This window comes from Pelobates fuscus, chromosome 4 (assembly GCF_036172605.1).
Source record: "Pelobates fuscus isolate aPelFus1 chromosome 4, aPelFus1.pri, whole genome shotgun sequence".
NCBI classification, from domain to species: Eukaryota; Metazoa; Chordata; class Amphibia; order Anura; family Pelobatidae; genus Pelobates; species Pelobates fuscus.
The window spans coordinates 351970496-351987974 of NC_086320.1; the positions used below are offsets into that span (position 1 = coordinate 351970496).

Here is a 17479-nt window from a genome sequence, read left to right on the forward strand (position 1 = left end):
AAGCTGAGACTGGTGTATGTTACACATATATGTACATACATAAAACATATTTTACTCCATCATATAGCTACAATAGACACATTCAGGCTCTTTCTAAAAGGGAGATACAGAAAATGTTTATCAGTGTGCAGTGCATGCTGACAATAGACATAAATAAGCACAGAATTGACTTTTGGGAGTCTGGATCAGAGTTCACAACTGCCAAAGTCACTTGTGAGGAGTGTGTAATTAGCTCCCTGCACAAAAGTGCAAATAACTCTGTATGTGTAGTGTTTAACCCCTAAACCAAACTTCTGGAATAAAAGGGAATCATGACATGTCACACATGTCATGTGTCCTTAAGGCGTTAAGGATACATGACATGTGTGACATGTCATGATTCCCTTTTATTCCAGAAGTTTGGTCCTTAACCCCTTAACGCCGTTACGGCGTTCCATGCCATCGCGCTTTCAATGGGCTTTAAAGCTGTAGATTAACCCCTTAAGGACACATGACATGTGTGACATGTCATGATTCCCTTTTATTCCAGAAGTTTGGTCCTTAAGGGGTTAAAGCAGAAATACTGCTCATCCAGATTCCTAAAAAGCAGAGGCATTCATTGATGTTGGAATAACCCTTATTTGGGCTGAACTGCAGCCTTTTTCAAACCCACTGTTATATGTATGAAAAACAAACAAAAAAACTTTTAGATGTTTTAAGTGAACAACTTGAAAAATATTTTTTTTTTCCTGTCCAAGTGTATATAACAAGTAATCCATTCTTAGTAAAAATAAACTTTTACATTTATAAAATAAACAATTTGTTATAAAATAAATGACAAATTGCAATATGTCAGGTGATATTTATCAACATGTTAATGGCTGCCAATGAGCTTTTAATTATGTTGAATCGTTCTCTTACCATCGCTAATTTTCTCTGCACCAATCACAAAACCAGTATAAAAAATAAATAATTACGTTATTAGTAACTGGGAGTTAGATATACGTTGGGAAATGTTACATTCTTATGACCTAGTGAGAGGAAGGATAATAAAATATAGTAAACCCCAAAAAATCATAAAAAGTTAATTAAAAAAAAACATTAACAATTTATATAACAGTATTTACTGTCCTTTTATTGTAAGTTCTGGTTTAGTTTCTTGTTAAAAATTACAAAGCGTATGGAATATGGAAATTGTGAATAAGTTGAACACCATCCATCACAGCTCCTGGGATATACATAATAACACAGCTGTCTGTTTTTTGTTTGTTTGTTTTATTAAGTAGTTTACATCTTATGCAGAGTTAATTCTCCTTTACATTGTGAATCTTAACATTTTTTTTTTTTTAAACCATTTCCATTTACCATACAGATAACAGACTAAAAGAACTGAATAAAGAACATAGTCCGAGTAAATCCCTGTAAAACAAGCCCTTTACTGGCCTAAACTTTACTTAAAATGATCATTAATGATTTTGCGCAATCACATGATACGATTAAAATGTTTACTTTTACCCTATTTTGATAGGACATTATTAAAAAGTCAACATTTTAAAAGTGAGTCAAATCTCAGATGCTTCTTAAAACATGTTGATTCCCAGGGCCTAGCTATCAAAATATTTCCTCAAATATATACAAGATCATTTAATATTGCTAACTTTACATTTTAGGTAACAAGGCAATTGCGTAAATATGCAAAAAAGTGACCTTCTTATTCAATACTATGCTATGTTATAGTTAAAGGTATTACACAAAAAGGTATGAAACTATGAGCAATCAGGATCTGAATAGAACCGATTTTGTAAGTCACTATTCATATTATTGTACATTTTACTCTGATAGTTCTCAGAAAAATGTATACAGTTTGCATTCTTTATGGTGCCAGGACTTGTTTGATGACTAGATTTCTTTGCCTTTTTTCTGTCACAGCATTTATCGTCAACATTCCCAAAGAAAGTTAAAAAAACTGGCAGAAAAATCAAGCCGTGGAGCATTCCAAACCCAATAACAAGAAATATGATCTTAAAAAATGTTCTAAAGATGTAACTCTCAGATGTTGAAAGTATAATCACTCCCAAGATAGTCGATAGACCTCCTTGCAAAATGGGATAACCGACGGACTGCAAAGCATCGATAATTCGGTCATTTGCATTCGGTTTCTTTTTGGAAACATAAGCGTATGAAATATGAGCTGAGAAGTCAACTGAGAACCCGATACAAATAACAAGGTTGATCATTGATATGCAATCTAAATTCATTCCCCAGAAAGTCATAAAACCAGTGACGCCAACTATGATAGAAGCAATTGCAAAAGTCACCCACAGTGCACAGAGTGGATTTGGAATTAAAAGTAACGATATAACAAACATAACGGCGGCAGCCACAAGGATATTTTGAATAGTGTTTTGCATAATGACCGTGTACTGGTCAAAGTATATAAATGCTGAGTGATATACCAATAATGGAATATCGCAGTCCTTCGCAATGTCTCGGAGATGGTTTAACATATTTTTTTCATCAACTGCAGTGGTTACATTAACAGTTTGGATGAAAAAACGTGATGCCTGAACGACATCTGACTGAATCTGAATATCTTGTTGAAAATCTGGGGAAGATCGAAATAATATGTGCAGATTACTCATAAAAGAAACACGATGATCAATGTTAAATCTTAATTGATCTGCAATAGTAACGTATACATTAAGCCATGACTCAGAAAATGTTTTGCTAACATAGGAATTGTTTGTCTTCAGTGACCGCAACCATAACTCTAGGACCATATTCTGAAAAGTATTCTCTCTTTTTCATAAAATGGAGCTACATAAGAATTGTCAGGGGCTAAATTACTCAGGTTAATTCCTTCCTTTACTTGAAAACATCTATAATTGCTAATGGCTAGATATCCACCATAGAGTATCACCACAATACCTTTGGTCCAAATGTTTGTAAGGAATGGTCCATAATATCTATAAAAGAAGCTGGTAGCAGGGTGTTCTCTCTCTTTACCCGTGGTTTGGTCATATGCTCCCCCAACACAGCATGCTCTGTATAGAACAGAACTTTCATTGTTCACACTTTTTTCTACCTTTGTGCAAGCTAACCAATGTCTATTGCTCTCTTCTCGCCTGCCATTGAGAGCCAAAAATGCCCCAAAACATGTGATATTATAGATGAAGCAAAATAATATGGCAGTTCCAGTATAAATACAAAAAGACTGGACCGATCCAAATGTTGTCATAATTCCTATGTAGAAAGCAAGAACATCAGTTAAAGTAGTTATAGTTATGGAGACTGCTGCTTCTGCATATGTGTTACCCATTCTTTCTTCAAGTGTACTCTTAACGTTTGTTTGAATCCAACTGGAAATCATTATGAACATATCATCCACTCCAACCCCTAGACAAAAAAAAATACATTTTTAAAAATATGATACATATGGTAAAGGTATAACTTTACACTTCAGGGGGGCGGAGCCTGGCTGTGGAGCGGATCAGACGTGCACAGCACGAGCTCCCGTCTGAACTGCCAATCCACACCGAAAATAACCCGGTATACAAGCCACGAACTCCACAAAACTGCACCACCTGAGAAGGGGAAGCAAAGGAGCACACAACGACACCACGCACATGACTCTAAGCCACCGGGAACTCGAGAAATAGAGCTGGGGCCTACTGCGAAGCTCAATCCTGCGGTCTGGGTAGAGACAAAGGCGAGGATGAGGCGGCCGACCACCCAGCCCGAGACTCCCTGGAAACTGACCCTAATGATGCAGAGGCCTTCCTCTCCCCCCCCCCTGCCGGTGAGGGATATCCCGGCACCAACAACTCACTTGCTGCAGACAACGTACGCCCCAAAGACTGCTCACCCGCAGACCTCTGACTCCAAAATGGCAGATGCCGAGGGCCGGTCGACAAGCGTGGGGATCAGTGGAGATCCAGAGACTCAAATTATGACCAAGCTCGACAAACTCTTTGCCGCCTTCTGGGCTCGGATAGCAGAGAGGAAGCTGCACTCCGCACTAGCTAAACAGACCTCCCCTGTAAGTGCAGCTCCGGCAGCCATTAAACCTAAACTCAAACGAAGAGTAATCACTGCCAGCGGCTCCCCCAAACGGCACCGACAGCGAAACAGGCAACACAAGCGGCAACAAGGAGCCTGCTCTCCGCCCAGCACCCACCTCCACTTTAAACCACCACGCTCTCAGACGGGTCCAGTAGCAATCACCCCACATGAGAACCACGGACCCCTCCTAAACGCACACTCCTACCACCAACAGCCTGATGCCTGGCTCCAGTACACATCTACGCCTTGGATACAGCAGGAGATGGAGGCTCAAGGAGACCGCACTAGGCGTCCGGAGGGGATCGGATAGGAGAGACCACGAGACTGGAACCTGTCGGATGAACCACGCGGTGACTGGACTCCCTCTTTATGCCTCGAAACCCACGAACTTAGCTCATCTTGGATAGCACTTCATGGACACTGTATGTTTTAAATAGGAACAGAGTGCAGTCTAGGGTTTGGCAAGCTTGCTTACTTATTGTTTATTTTTCTCTTCATCTGCTAAGCGGAGTTTATATAATCTTTAGTTATCTGCAGGTCACAATTATTTGTTTATCATTAAACATAGCACTTTGGAGGCGTGTAGCCCACATCTTGCTTAGTATGTCTACCTTCTAACATACTGCACGCGAAAAGCTCAGATTGTGTAAGCGTTAATTACTTACTCTCACTTAAAAGTTAGCCCTAGCCTGTATTAAACCGCTTGCATGTTAATATATAATGATTGTAAACGCCTAGCTAACCAGAGAACGCAATATTACTTAAAACATAAAAAGAAGCAGACACTCATGTGAGAATATATCGATGTTGTTGTTTACTGTACTCATGTGCACATTTACAGATATATATCTCCCTTTCTTCCTTTCTGTAACGTTCCCATAATGCTTCAATAAAACAAAGATTGAAAAAAAAAAAACTTTACACTTCAGTTGCAGATTCATGAGGCATATTAGGGCAAATGAACCCCCAAGAAGACTAAGAACTGCCTGGCTGGTAATATGGCAAAGGTTGGTTGCAGGAACCGCACTCACTCCCAACGGCCAAGGGTGCTCTGGAACAGGACCAGCAATCCCAACACGATAAGGCAATAAGAAAAATTCACAGGCACTCCAAATGTGAAAGCCGTAGGCAGATTTTTTGCAACAAAATGCACAGCAACGTTTCGACCTAACAAGCTTGACAAAGACCTCTTGTTAGGTCGACACGTTGCTGTGCATTTTGTTGCAATAAATCTGCCTGCGGCTTTCACATTTAGAGTGCCTGTGAATTTTTCTTATTGGCTGGTAATATGAGCTGACTCAACTTCCATCTCCCATACCTAAAGCAATATGGTATTATTGTGATTAGGAATAATTATAATTGTATAAACATGTTTCTTTTATATAATGGCACATGCAATCTGAGATGCATTTTGGCTTTCACAGTCACAAATATTAAGAATAAACAGATTTAAAGGGGCAGCATCTCCTTAATGGTACTCTCTATGCATTTCTTAATCATGATGTCATGCACTTACCTAGAATAAGGAATGGGGCATTGGGGACACCACACAGTAAGAGCAAGCCAAAACTGCTCAGAACGGCTAACCCTGATGAAATTACTCCAAATGCAGCAACACATACTTTGCTTCTTACACAGTCAAGTCTATAAAAAGGAGACATCAAACAATATACAGTGTGTTAAAGGTGTTTTTAAACCATTCAGTTGAGGACAAAAGGCATACATTTCTTACAAGAAAATACAAACGGAGGGCAAGGAGTCTGTTTACCTTCTTCATACATCCCAACATTGGTAAGTGTGGATGCAGAACTGGTGGTGGCGGTGCCACAAGAGGGATGTTGATGAAGCGCTCAGCTGCCCTGAAATGGGACAGGCCCATAAGGATAGGGGAGTTATGCCGGCCTGGTGAGCATGCATGCAAGGCTGACAGACAGTCTCTTAGATGAACTCACTTAAGGCAGGCTATTAATGAAATCTAATTTTCTCAATGCCCTGAAGTTCACTGCTTGAAGATCTTTATATTCCTCTGTTTGATCAGACAGGGAACTGGAGTGGAGGAGGTGGGAACTGAGCCTTATATACAGCCACTCTGGCCACTTTCTGTGTGCTACTCAGAACTCCCTGTCCGATCAGGAACTCCACCTCCAGGAATATGCTGTCCTCATGAACAGGAAGACCCTTTGAGCAGGCTCAGTCCACTGTCTGGTTATTCTGAGCCTTTGACTAAGGTTAACTGGTCCACAGCTCCTGTTCCTGACCCAGAACCAGATTGTGCACTTGTTCCTGCAATGCATACCTGGTCCTACCCTGCTCCCAGCATTAATGGATCTTCTGGCTACTTGAACTTGGCTTGGTTTACCCATTATTTACTTTTTTTCTGCCTACCCTGACATTGGACCATATCACAATTTTTTTCTGCTCCTCTTGAACACCTCTCTTAGATTTTGTTTACTTGATAAAGCCGCAATGCCACCACAGATCTCCTAGGATCCTACCCTTACTTCCAGCTTTCCCTAAAGTAGTGCTTGTAAGGGTGTATTGTTTGCTGCTTTGGGGTTCTAGCTCCTAAACTGCTTTCCATGTCAGTGACACATAAAATAATTAAGGAGGTGGTTGAGAGACAATCAAGGGAAAAGAGGGTTAAAAACATGCAGGGGGTAAGAAGGGAATTAGGAGTAACAAAGGATATGGGGGAGTTAAGACACACTATGTATAAGAGTGGGTTAAGAGATGTACAAAGTGTTAAGAGGGGGATAGAAGACACACACAAGAGGAGTCAGGAGATACACACAAGATGATATGGATGGTGCAGAGAAACACAACAGGAGTAGACTGATACACAAAAAAATCCCTTCTCGGGTTTCAAATAACCTTGGTACGACTCTGGTCTTTGTTGCTCCCAAGGCTGGCAAGAGGATTTACCCATTTCTTAATTGACATTGTAGGTAAGTCTCAATATAAAATAGTAAGTACGGGTATGGGGGGTCATTCAGCATGAGAGGGCTAGTAAATTTGGGCTGGAGGACAAGTAAAAAAAATTGTATTTTTTGGTATGGTGCACAGATGTTAGGATGTATATGAGGTACCCAGTGCTCTTCTATAAAGAGCATTGTATTGGACCACACCATGGGAGGAGGAGAGGTAAGCAGCAAAGAGAGAGCCCTAGAACTAGAGAAAAGTAAGTAAAGCTTTCTTTAAAAAAAAAACAAAAAAAAACACTTTTACTGTCTATCGGGGGGAGGAGTAGGGGGAGACCTGAATACTCTTTAGTTTTCCGTTAAGGTTATATTTATCCCTTTTTGTTTTAACTTTTTTGCTGTGCCCCCTACATATAAAACAAAAAGTTAAAAGTCACAAAATACTTGTCTCATGTGACTAGTGATCTCCTAAGGGAGCAAGGCCCCAGAGACCCAATAAAAAAAAAAGAATCTGTTAAAATTTCAGTTTGATACATTGAATTTTGCATGTTCCTATTTTGGCCATATAGTCATTTTTAAAACCCAAGAAACTGCAAGCTGGAGAAATAACTAAACTCATTTGTTTCTTCTGTAGTTACACATAATCAGTGAAATAAAAAATAACAAAAACCACAGTCTCACAAGACAACAATTTGCACTCTCTAAAGCTTATTAATGGAATATGCTTTCAGAAAACTATAGTTACCTGAGGCATGATATAATCGAAAACGTTATAGTGACAAAATATGTGATGGGATATAAAGAGATCACGGATGTTGTGGAGCCTTCAAATTCTTGCTGCCTGGACACTAAGGTGAAATAGGAAACCTGGTTTAAAAAAAATAAACAAATGTATATAAAGGGTTATTTGCCTATTTTTCCATTATACACTGCAGCATATACGTTCAAATATTTATATAGCCTTTGATTTAATTTTTCAGCTCACAATTTCACTTTTAAAAATGATTTTATATTTTGAAAAATTATTTTTATAATATTTTGACATTTTATTTATATATATTTTTTTATATTTTAATATTTTGAAAAAATAATTTTGATAGTTTATCCAAAGAATATTAAATGATTTGAAAATCTTATCCAAAATATGAAATTGATAGCAAAGGCATAGATTATACAGAAATTTTACTTGTCCAAGAGCTGTTCCTGGGGAGGTTGTGGAACAGGTGCTCTGCAGATAGGCAGGGCGTGCAGGGCTCAGCTCCAACCCCTCAGGTAGATCCCACCTCTCTTGTTAGACCCCACCCCCCAGTGGGGTTGGGGGCATGGCCAAATGAGATCAGTTGGCTATACCTGGGTGGGTGGAGCCTATCTATAGGGCACCTGGACAGTCCGCATCCACCCAGGATCGGCTCTGACGAGTCTTTATTTTACAGTCCATGCATGTAGGGGTAACGAATTTTTGTACAGCATGTATATAAAGAAAGGGTGCTAAAGGTATCTAACCCACTATAAGTGGTATTCGTCACAGTTATATGCTGAATACCCGCACTCCTGTTATCAATATATATAAAAAATTATCTTTACATGATCAATGTATCTAAAAAATTATGTCAATCTATATACACCAGTAATAGTATAATCCATAAATGAAAAAAAAATCAATATAGATGTAATGCATTCATTTACATAGTATCAACAATAATCATACAAGTAAATTATATGTATATACACTGCTCACTTATATACACTGCTCACTTAAACAACACAATGTAACTCCAAGTCAATCACACTTCTGTGAAATCAAACTGTCCACTTAGGAAGCAACACTGAGTGACAATCAATTTCACATGCTGTTGTGCAAATGGGATAGACAACAGGTGGAAATTATAGGCAATTAGCAAGACACCCCCAATAGAGGAGTGATTCTGCAGGTGGTGACCACAGACCACTTCTCAGTTCCTAGGTTCCTGGCCGATGTTTTGGTCACTTTTGAATGCTGGCGGTGCTTTCATTCTAGTGGTAGCATGAGACGGAGTCTACAACCCACACAAGTGGCTCAGGTAGTGCAGCTCATCCAGGATGGCACATCAATGCGAGTTGTGGCAAGAAGGTTTGCTGTGTCTGTCAGCGTAGTGTCCAGAGCATGGAGGCGCTACCAGGAGACCGGCCAGTACATCAGGAGATGTGGAGGAGGCCATAGGAGGGCAATAACCCAGCAGCAGGACCGCTACCTCCGCCTTTGTGCAAGGAGGAATAGGAGTAGCACTGCCAGAGCCATGCAAAATGACCTCCAGCAGGCCACAAATGTGCATGTGTCTGCTCAAACGGTCAGAAACAGACTCCATGAGGGTGGTATGAGGGCCTGATGTCCACAGGTGGGGCTTGTGCTTACAGCCCAACACCGTGCAGGACGTTTGGCATTTGCCAGAGAACACCAAGATTGGCAAATTCGCCACTGGCGCCCTGTGCTCTTCACAGATGAAAGCAGGTTCACACTGAGCACATGTGACAGATGTGACAGAGTATGGAGACACCGTTGAGAACGTTCTGCTGCCTGCAACATTCTCCAGCATGACCGCTTTGGCAGTGCGTCAGTAAGGGTGGCATTTCTTTTGGGGGCCGCACACCAGCCTGGAACGCACGCCGCCGGTGAACGACTTTAAGAGGAATTATTACGGGTATAAGAAGCTCTTCTATCAAAAGATACAACATATATCCCTGAAGAAGTCCCCGATACTATTTGGACGAAACGCATTGGATATTGGCCTCTTTGTTATATTTATTTTTTATGTACTTCTTTTTTCCTGCGGCCAAAGTTGGAATTTTTCCCAGGTGCCAGTTTCCACCACGCTGCGGTTTAGTTCCACTTGGAGTGGAGATATGCCTGTTTACATCCTTCTGTTTGTAAGTGCAATCAAACAAATATATTTTGTATTTTTCTTACATACTTCACCATGTATGGTTCTTTTTATCCATTCCTTTGAAGACATCCATATTACTTGAATCTACTATCAAGTTTACATTATCACATATACCCCAGGGGGGTGAGAGGCCTGATTTCTGTTTTTGTTTGTGAGTTTGCAACTAGCACCACATTTCTCACTATTATTATACTGTGTTACGCTATGATTTGTATTTTTATTATTCTAGATTCACTATTATTCTTATATAGAATACTTCAGCTCTGTTTTTTATTCTCCAGGTTGTAGCTCAATTTTGTATGCTTATTGGATGTGGTTCCCACTTTTCTGTTTCACTGTTTACTATTTTGGGTGTTAGTGAGGTACACCTGGGACCCCTTCAATTTAGCAGATTAATTATTTTGTTCTTAGTGTGTATACTATTGTTCTATCACTTTGGAAGTTTGACATCGCCTGTAGCAGAAAATCTGGGTCTGTATGCAGGACCACTCTATCCAGATAAGACACAGTATAGTGCTCTTCCGGAGAAAAGGCTTGAATTTCAGAAACCCTTCTGCCTAAAGGGACTGCAAAAATAATGAGGCATTTAAGGGTAAGCGGTTGATTCGTAGTTTCTTGTAAAATTTCAAATGGTGGAAGAGTCAAAGTCTTTAAAACCAAAGGTAGATCCCAAGGTGGAGAAATGAATCTAATAGGAGGCTTCACTTTCTTGATGGCTGTAAGAAAACGGGTTACCATGCTATGCAATGCCCACCTAGTTCCAGTAAGGGCAGATAAGGCTGAAATCTGTAAATGTAAGGAACTTAGATGAGACATTTATCCAAATCTGTTTTAAAGAAGTTCAGAATATTGGAGACTATAGGAGAAAAACAAGAATCTTGTACTATTTAGCCATTCCAAAAATACAGTCCAGATGTGAAAATATGCAGAAGAGGTAGATTTTCAACAAGGTGTTAATTACTGACAGGAAGAAATCCTTAATAGCCAGGCTCCTCCATTTAGTTTCCACTCCGTCAAATGAAGGTTGTTTGGAGATATGCGTACTGTTGGCCATTGAATTAGAAGGTTCTGGATCTTTGGAAGTTTCTATGGGTGGAGCGATTGCCAGGGACTTGAGTAGTGGAAACCAAGGTCTGTGAGGCCAGAATGGGATTATCGCTATAACCTGAAGACGTTTCAGCTTGATTTTCTTTGAGGTTTTCCAGATGAGAGGAAATGGAGGAAAGACATAAGCTAGACTGAAAGACCACCTGTTGGACAGGGCATCTGTAACCAAAGACTTGGAATGGAAGGTTCAGGAGAAGAAAGTTGGAAGTTGAGAATTTGATGTAGTTATCATTGGATCCACCTCTGGAGTGCTCTAACATTATATATCGTTTGGAGGAAGATCTGAGGATTCAATTGCCATTTCGTTGGGATCTACATAATGACGACTGAGGAAACTGCCCTCAAATTTTCTTCGGTTGGAACATACACAGCTACCAGCCCCAATATCATCTTCTGGGCCCATAACATAATGGGTTCTAGCTCCAGAAGGATGGCTTTGCTTCAGATACCTCTTTGTTTGTTTATATAGGGCAGTCATGATTACTATATGACCCAGCACGTAGAATTGTGTTACACAGATGACTAATAGGTAACATATTACCGGGCCTTAGAATGGCCGGACTAATGTACCAAAGAATAGTCAGGGTGCTAGCTGAGGTTAGGGGACACAGATAGGGACACATCAATAAAGGAAAGCCAGAGGTCAGGGATACCAGAAATACAGGGAAGTCAAAATCAAAGTAAAAAAAAACAGAAGAAACTTGAATCAGGAATGCGCTCTCGGATAACCACTAGGGAAACCACGACAGGGCAATGAGGAAAGGTAATTCTAGGTTTTTATACCTGCTTTATCTTTCCGATTGGCCGGGATCGCTCTTTGACCCCAAAACGTGCGCGCGCGGTGCGTGTGTGACGTCATGTGCCCGCCAACGTTGTCATTCACGTGAGCGGACGTGGGGGTATAATTGGCCGTGGATCCGCAACGGCCGACGTCCATTAACATGTCGCAAGTGTTAGTCATGCAGACGCACGGCCGCTGATCGCAAGGTGAGGAAGAATATGTTACAGGCAGTCCGTTTGTCTATTCTAATCTTCACCCGTTTCCCCCTCAGAACTTTTTGAAAAGTAACTGCGCGTAGTTCCAAAAGGTTGTCCGGAAGGTGGGAGGCTTTTTGTTTCCATTTTCATAGTGTATTCCACTGTAGGCTCTGCCCACTTTGTATAAATAGGCTTATCTGCAAATTTAGGCCCTCTAGAAACTTACACAACAGATTTGTGCTAATGCACATGCTCAGGAGGGAATAAAGGACACCAGAATCTAAATTAAATAATTGCATTAAAATTTGAGCTTTAGGAAACACGAATAGCTATCGAATGCACATTCATTCGGACCCCAATATTCACTGTATTTGAATTATTCATGCCTATTACATTTGCATCTTTGAATTCAGAGAATCGAATTTGCCTTTGGAAACCGAATGCGCAAAGGAGCAAGGTGAATTCTGCCAAACGGAAGTAGAAATCATAAAAGTTCGCCAAACAGGATGGCGAATTGGTGTGAAATGCGGCAGAACATAAAGCTGGAAGCAGGAAAGAGGTAATTAACTAGAATGTAATAATGATAAAATAAGGTCCCCCATATAAATTAAATATTGGAATGTATCTAGAATTAAAAAGAGTACATTTCTACATCGTTTTTAACATGAACCAAGCTAAATTTAAGAAAAAAAAATATTCTTCTAAATATCTTATAAATACACTCCAAAATGCTCCACATTTTATACCGCTACCCAAAGGATCATAGCAGAATTATGTTCCCAAATTGCTTAGGTATCACTTAAAACAATGCTACCCATAAGATCACAGCAAATATTTAATTTCCAATGCTGAATGTGTACTACTTAATGCACTGGATTTTACGGGGTTTCTGTAACTAAGGATATTCTTTCCCTCAGGAGCTGTTTCTTAAACGGGCTACATACTGGGGGCTTACAAGAGAGAAAAGCTTAACTCTCCTGGGTTTTGCTAAATAAAAATTAGCCGAGTTAAACTAAAATAAAAATGTATATAGGTAATGTTTTGAACTGATGCCTTGTCCACAACCAAGAGGACAGGAAAAAAGACTAGAGACTTAGAGAGGGTATGTCCTATTTATAATTTATTTCCTGTCCTAAATAGCCAAGTTGGGGGAGCTAACCCTAATGTTATGCTGCCACGGATTAGCCGGAAATATGAACATAAAATGTAAAATAAAAAATGCAACAAATGTTTCTAAAGTGATACAAAAATGTATGAAGTCCTCAAAAAAATCTAATCCTTTTTTTGGAACTAAATGCATTTTTAGGCAAACTAAAAGAATGAGGTAACCAGGAACACAGCATAAAACACTATTAATTTAGTTTTATAAATCCATACTAATTTAATAGTAAGCAAACTATCTTCTCACTAGAAGACAGCTTACTAAATCAGTTTGTATTTGATCACTTTTGTTGCATATTTTTCGGCGATGGTGATTTTTGTCGGTTACTTCTACTTAAATGTCATTTTAAAAAAAATTGTCAACAAACATTTACAATTCATTATGCGCCTCTATTAATTTGACATTACTATTTGTTAATTTGACATTACAGAAGTACATCATCAATGATCATTGTAAAATTTTAAATATTTACTCTAGCAAAGTTGTGCAAATATGTAATATAAATTTCAGATAATATAATTGTATGCATCACAAATATACAGATAATAAAAAAAATATTCCGTGCATGTGTGTACCATATTTATTTATTTTTTTTAAGGACAACTGTTACCTCAAAACTATGTTTTAATATAAAAATCATTCCACCAACTTCTGAAAAGAAATAGATTTTTTCTAAAAGAAGTATATGTAGAACAAAAAAAAAAACCTAATTCCTACCTCTGTCTAGCATATATCTGTGCAGAAGGTGAAGCAGGGAAGACTATAGAGACTGTCGGTTTTCAAATACAGTCTCACCCAAGGTTCATGTATATGGCTAAATGATCCTGTGATATACCAAAGATAAGAATACATTTTTTATAATTTTTTTTACATATACTTCATTGAAAAAAATAAATCTATTTCCTTTAAAAACCTCAAGGATTATTTTATGAAAAACAGTATTTATGTGACAGTTGTTCCTTAAGATAATGGTGTTTCTAAATTCTTATTTCCAAAAATAACCTTACCTGTACATCTTTTAGATGTAATGCTTTTAGTTCATTAGGAATGGATGTGATGAAGTGGTCGATCCATAGCAAGCTGTTATCTCTGTCTTGATCACTGTCCTCTCTCAGCTAATAAACTAATCTCATTGCAATGGCTCTCTGTACAATGTGTTCTGGGCTCAGTGTTACTCCTCCAAGATACGTCCCCAGAAATGTCGTATTCTGGAACATTGGATAGGTCACGTTGATGGTCTCTATCTTGTTGGGGTTACCTTGTACTGCAGCTAACAGCGGGTTAGATGGGAGACATTGATCGCCAGACCTCTGCACACAGCTGGTGAAATTTGAAGTTAATATCATGTCCTGCCTCTGGCATTGTAATAGCCAAAGTTCTCACCTTCTCATCCAACATCAGGAGCTCCACAAATGTGTTTGCATTCATGATATTATTAGATAAGGTGACTGCAATCAAGGAGACAAAAGATCCCTCTGTATAAAGCCGCTGAGCTGAAAATTGCCCAGTGTCATTGACTGGAAAATGCCTTTTTATAAAATCTTGCTCTGATTTAGCAGGACCCCTGATGGGTGTAAACTGATCTTCTATATTGCTAGTTTCTCTTTGTGGTAAAAAATAAAAAAACGTGGGCGGGGCCTGACAGCCAATATGGCCAGTCGCACATCCTAAGAGCTCCTGCTATAACTAGCATAAGTGAATCGAAACCGAGAGACAGGAACATGTTAGCAGCACAGGGTGACCGGGAACAAACAAGGAGCACCAAGCTAAACAAACCGGTACCTGTCCGGCACCAGTGCGACGCTGAGAAACCTCTACCGGTCATGCGGCCTAAATCAGAGCGAAGCCTGAGGCCCAGAGAAAGGCGGCCAACCCCCCGGCACGGGACAAGCTCGCAAAAGAGAACCCGCTACAGCCCTACAGGTAAGAGAACCTCGATGGGGCACATACCCCACTACGCGAGCAAAGCCACTAGACAAGGCATCGGGTGAAAATCAACGGACTGATCCACACAGAGGCCCACGGCCTACGACCCTGTTTGAGACGCAGGGATCATTACCTCACGCAGACTCTCACTAAAAGGACTCTGTGCTTCTCCTAGTCATTTTCTTTGCAGATTACACCGGCTACTGCTGATTCCCCTGGCACTAAAGAGAGGAACATAGAAAAGTATCCCCTTTGCATTGCTCTCATGTGTAAGCTTACACATAACGTTACAACATACAAATGTGCATTGTCTTTTCCTATTGTTAGATGTACCAGTTCACTCTTTATTACTAAGCAAAATGTGCTAGCATGTCTATACAGTTTCTTCTTGTATCTTAGTAACTAGCATGTACAGCACCCACTAGGCAGCAACTCAGTTAGATTGCTACTAAATAGTCGCTCAACCTACTTGTTTGTTAATTGTTAAATGTACACGCACAAGTTACACCAGCATGTTTTATGTCAAGCACTCACATACTCATTCATGTCTATGTATTCCACACCAACCACGAATGCTACTGTACTCAAACCCAAACGTGAACCTAAACTACTGTTCTAGAGATCATATAACTATTATAAAAATGTGCCTGTATATCAAATGCCATAACATGCTATACCAATGGTCACCTATTCTACCGGACGTCACTTTTGTGGCACACGCCGGCTGCTTTGTTCATTCTGTGCACAACCAAAATAAAGAATAAAAAAAAAAAAAAGCTCCTAGCCCAGCAGACATAACAAAAGGAATCAACAGAAACCACCAGGGGTATCTAGCAATGAGCTTCCCAAGTTGGTAGAACCCACGAGAGAGTGGTCTCTCAATACAGTCTGTGTGACAGCGAGCCATTCTCCATTCCACATTACCAGCTTCGTTATACAAGTAGATTCTTGAGATTTAGATATTTTTGTAAGGCAATTGTTATTATTGTTATTAACCAGTTCCACAGCATATTAGACTGAACCCACCCATAGGGCAGTCCAGAATGAAAATGCCAGCAAAATCTCTCTGCGTGAGAGATACAGAAACCCTGGACAATCGATTCTGCATTCTTTGGGCCTCGTCAGCCATGTATAGCCTGTAGGAAGTGAGCACGGGAACCATGTCTGGATTACCCTTTTAACTATGTGAGATCCAAGTTCGTGCAACAAAAACAAAGAATATGAGAACTATGAGAATGGACAAAAGCTTAGAGGAAGAAACTATAGCTTCCCAGGTGCGAGGGAATTATTTGTTTCATTGGTATTCTAAACAGATTAAATACTTAGGCATTCGGGTACCTGCTGACCTTACTTTGTTGTACCAATTGAACTTTGCCCCCTTATTGAATCGGCTGCAGGTGGATCTTAATGCACGGTCTATACTACATATATTGTCTTTGGGAGGTGCAGTGCAGTTTAGATGACTCTACCACGTGCATTATACTTGTTTCAAACAATACCTATAAAGATTCTGAGGGCCTGCTTTGCTGCACTGACACCTGCTATAATTGCATTTATCTGGAAAGCCTAGAAACCTTGGGTTAAAATTTCTTAGCTGTTTTTTCCTAAAGTGTGTGGAGCTAGGATTACCTAGCCTACTTAGTTACTACCAAGCTGCTCACTTGACAAGAATAATTAAATGGCATGCATCCGAGGATACGGTCGGTGATGGAGCTTGAGGGGTCAGGCAGGACAAACCCGAATATGGTATGGCTCGATAGGCAGGGTTCGTTGCACTCTGTTCGCGCATCCATTGAGGCTTTAACCATGTCACCATGTTAATGAGTATAATGAAATAAAGTAATAAAACCCACCAACATTGGATAAATGATCTAAACTGCCTTTACAAAAATTGTGCAGGAAAAAAGATAACATCTTTCTTTTTGTTGCGCAAGAGATGGCCTTACATTTGACTCTAGAATACTTTGGTATACAAAGGAGTTCATGGTCTACTCAATGATTGAAATTTTCCCAAGTCCTGTGGCTGCAAAACAAACCCAAACCATCAAAACTTGACAGTTGGTATGAGGTGTTTGTGCTGGTATAGACAAAGAAAACAGGTTGCATCTTGCGGGTAGAAGTGCGAATAACAGAACTTTTATAAGTGGATATAAAACAAATGTATGATCAAAACCCACACAAATCAGATAAATAACAGTGCAAATCACAAAAAGAATAATATATGGTATGGTATGGCTTCACTTTACCTACAACCCAAGAGAAGCTGAGAGTAAAGGTGGTGGTGTAGGATTTCTGCTTTCACCCCACTGCGCCTTTAATACCCTGCCCACCCCCCTTCCCTTTCTTTCACAAGCTTTGAAATTCACTCAATTCGTCTGTTCAAACCCATGTCTGCTAACATAGCTGTTACCTATTGCCCCCCTGGT

At 39.8% G+C, this 17479-nt stretch overlaps 1 pseudogene; it reads right to left on the reverse strand.

The window, feature by feature from the left end:
- Nucleotides 1-1745: 1745 nt before the first annotated feature.
- Nucleotides 1746-15960, reverse strand: LOC134609476 (patched domain-containing protein 3-like; annotated as a pseudogene).
- Nucleotides 15961-17479: the final 1519 nt, after the last annotated feature.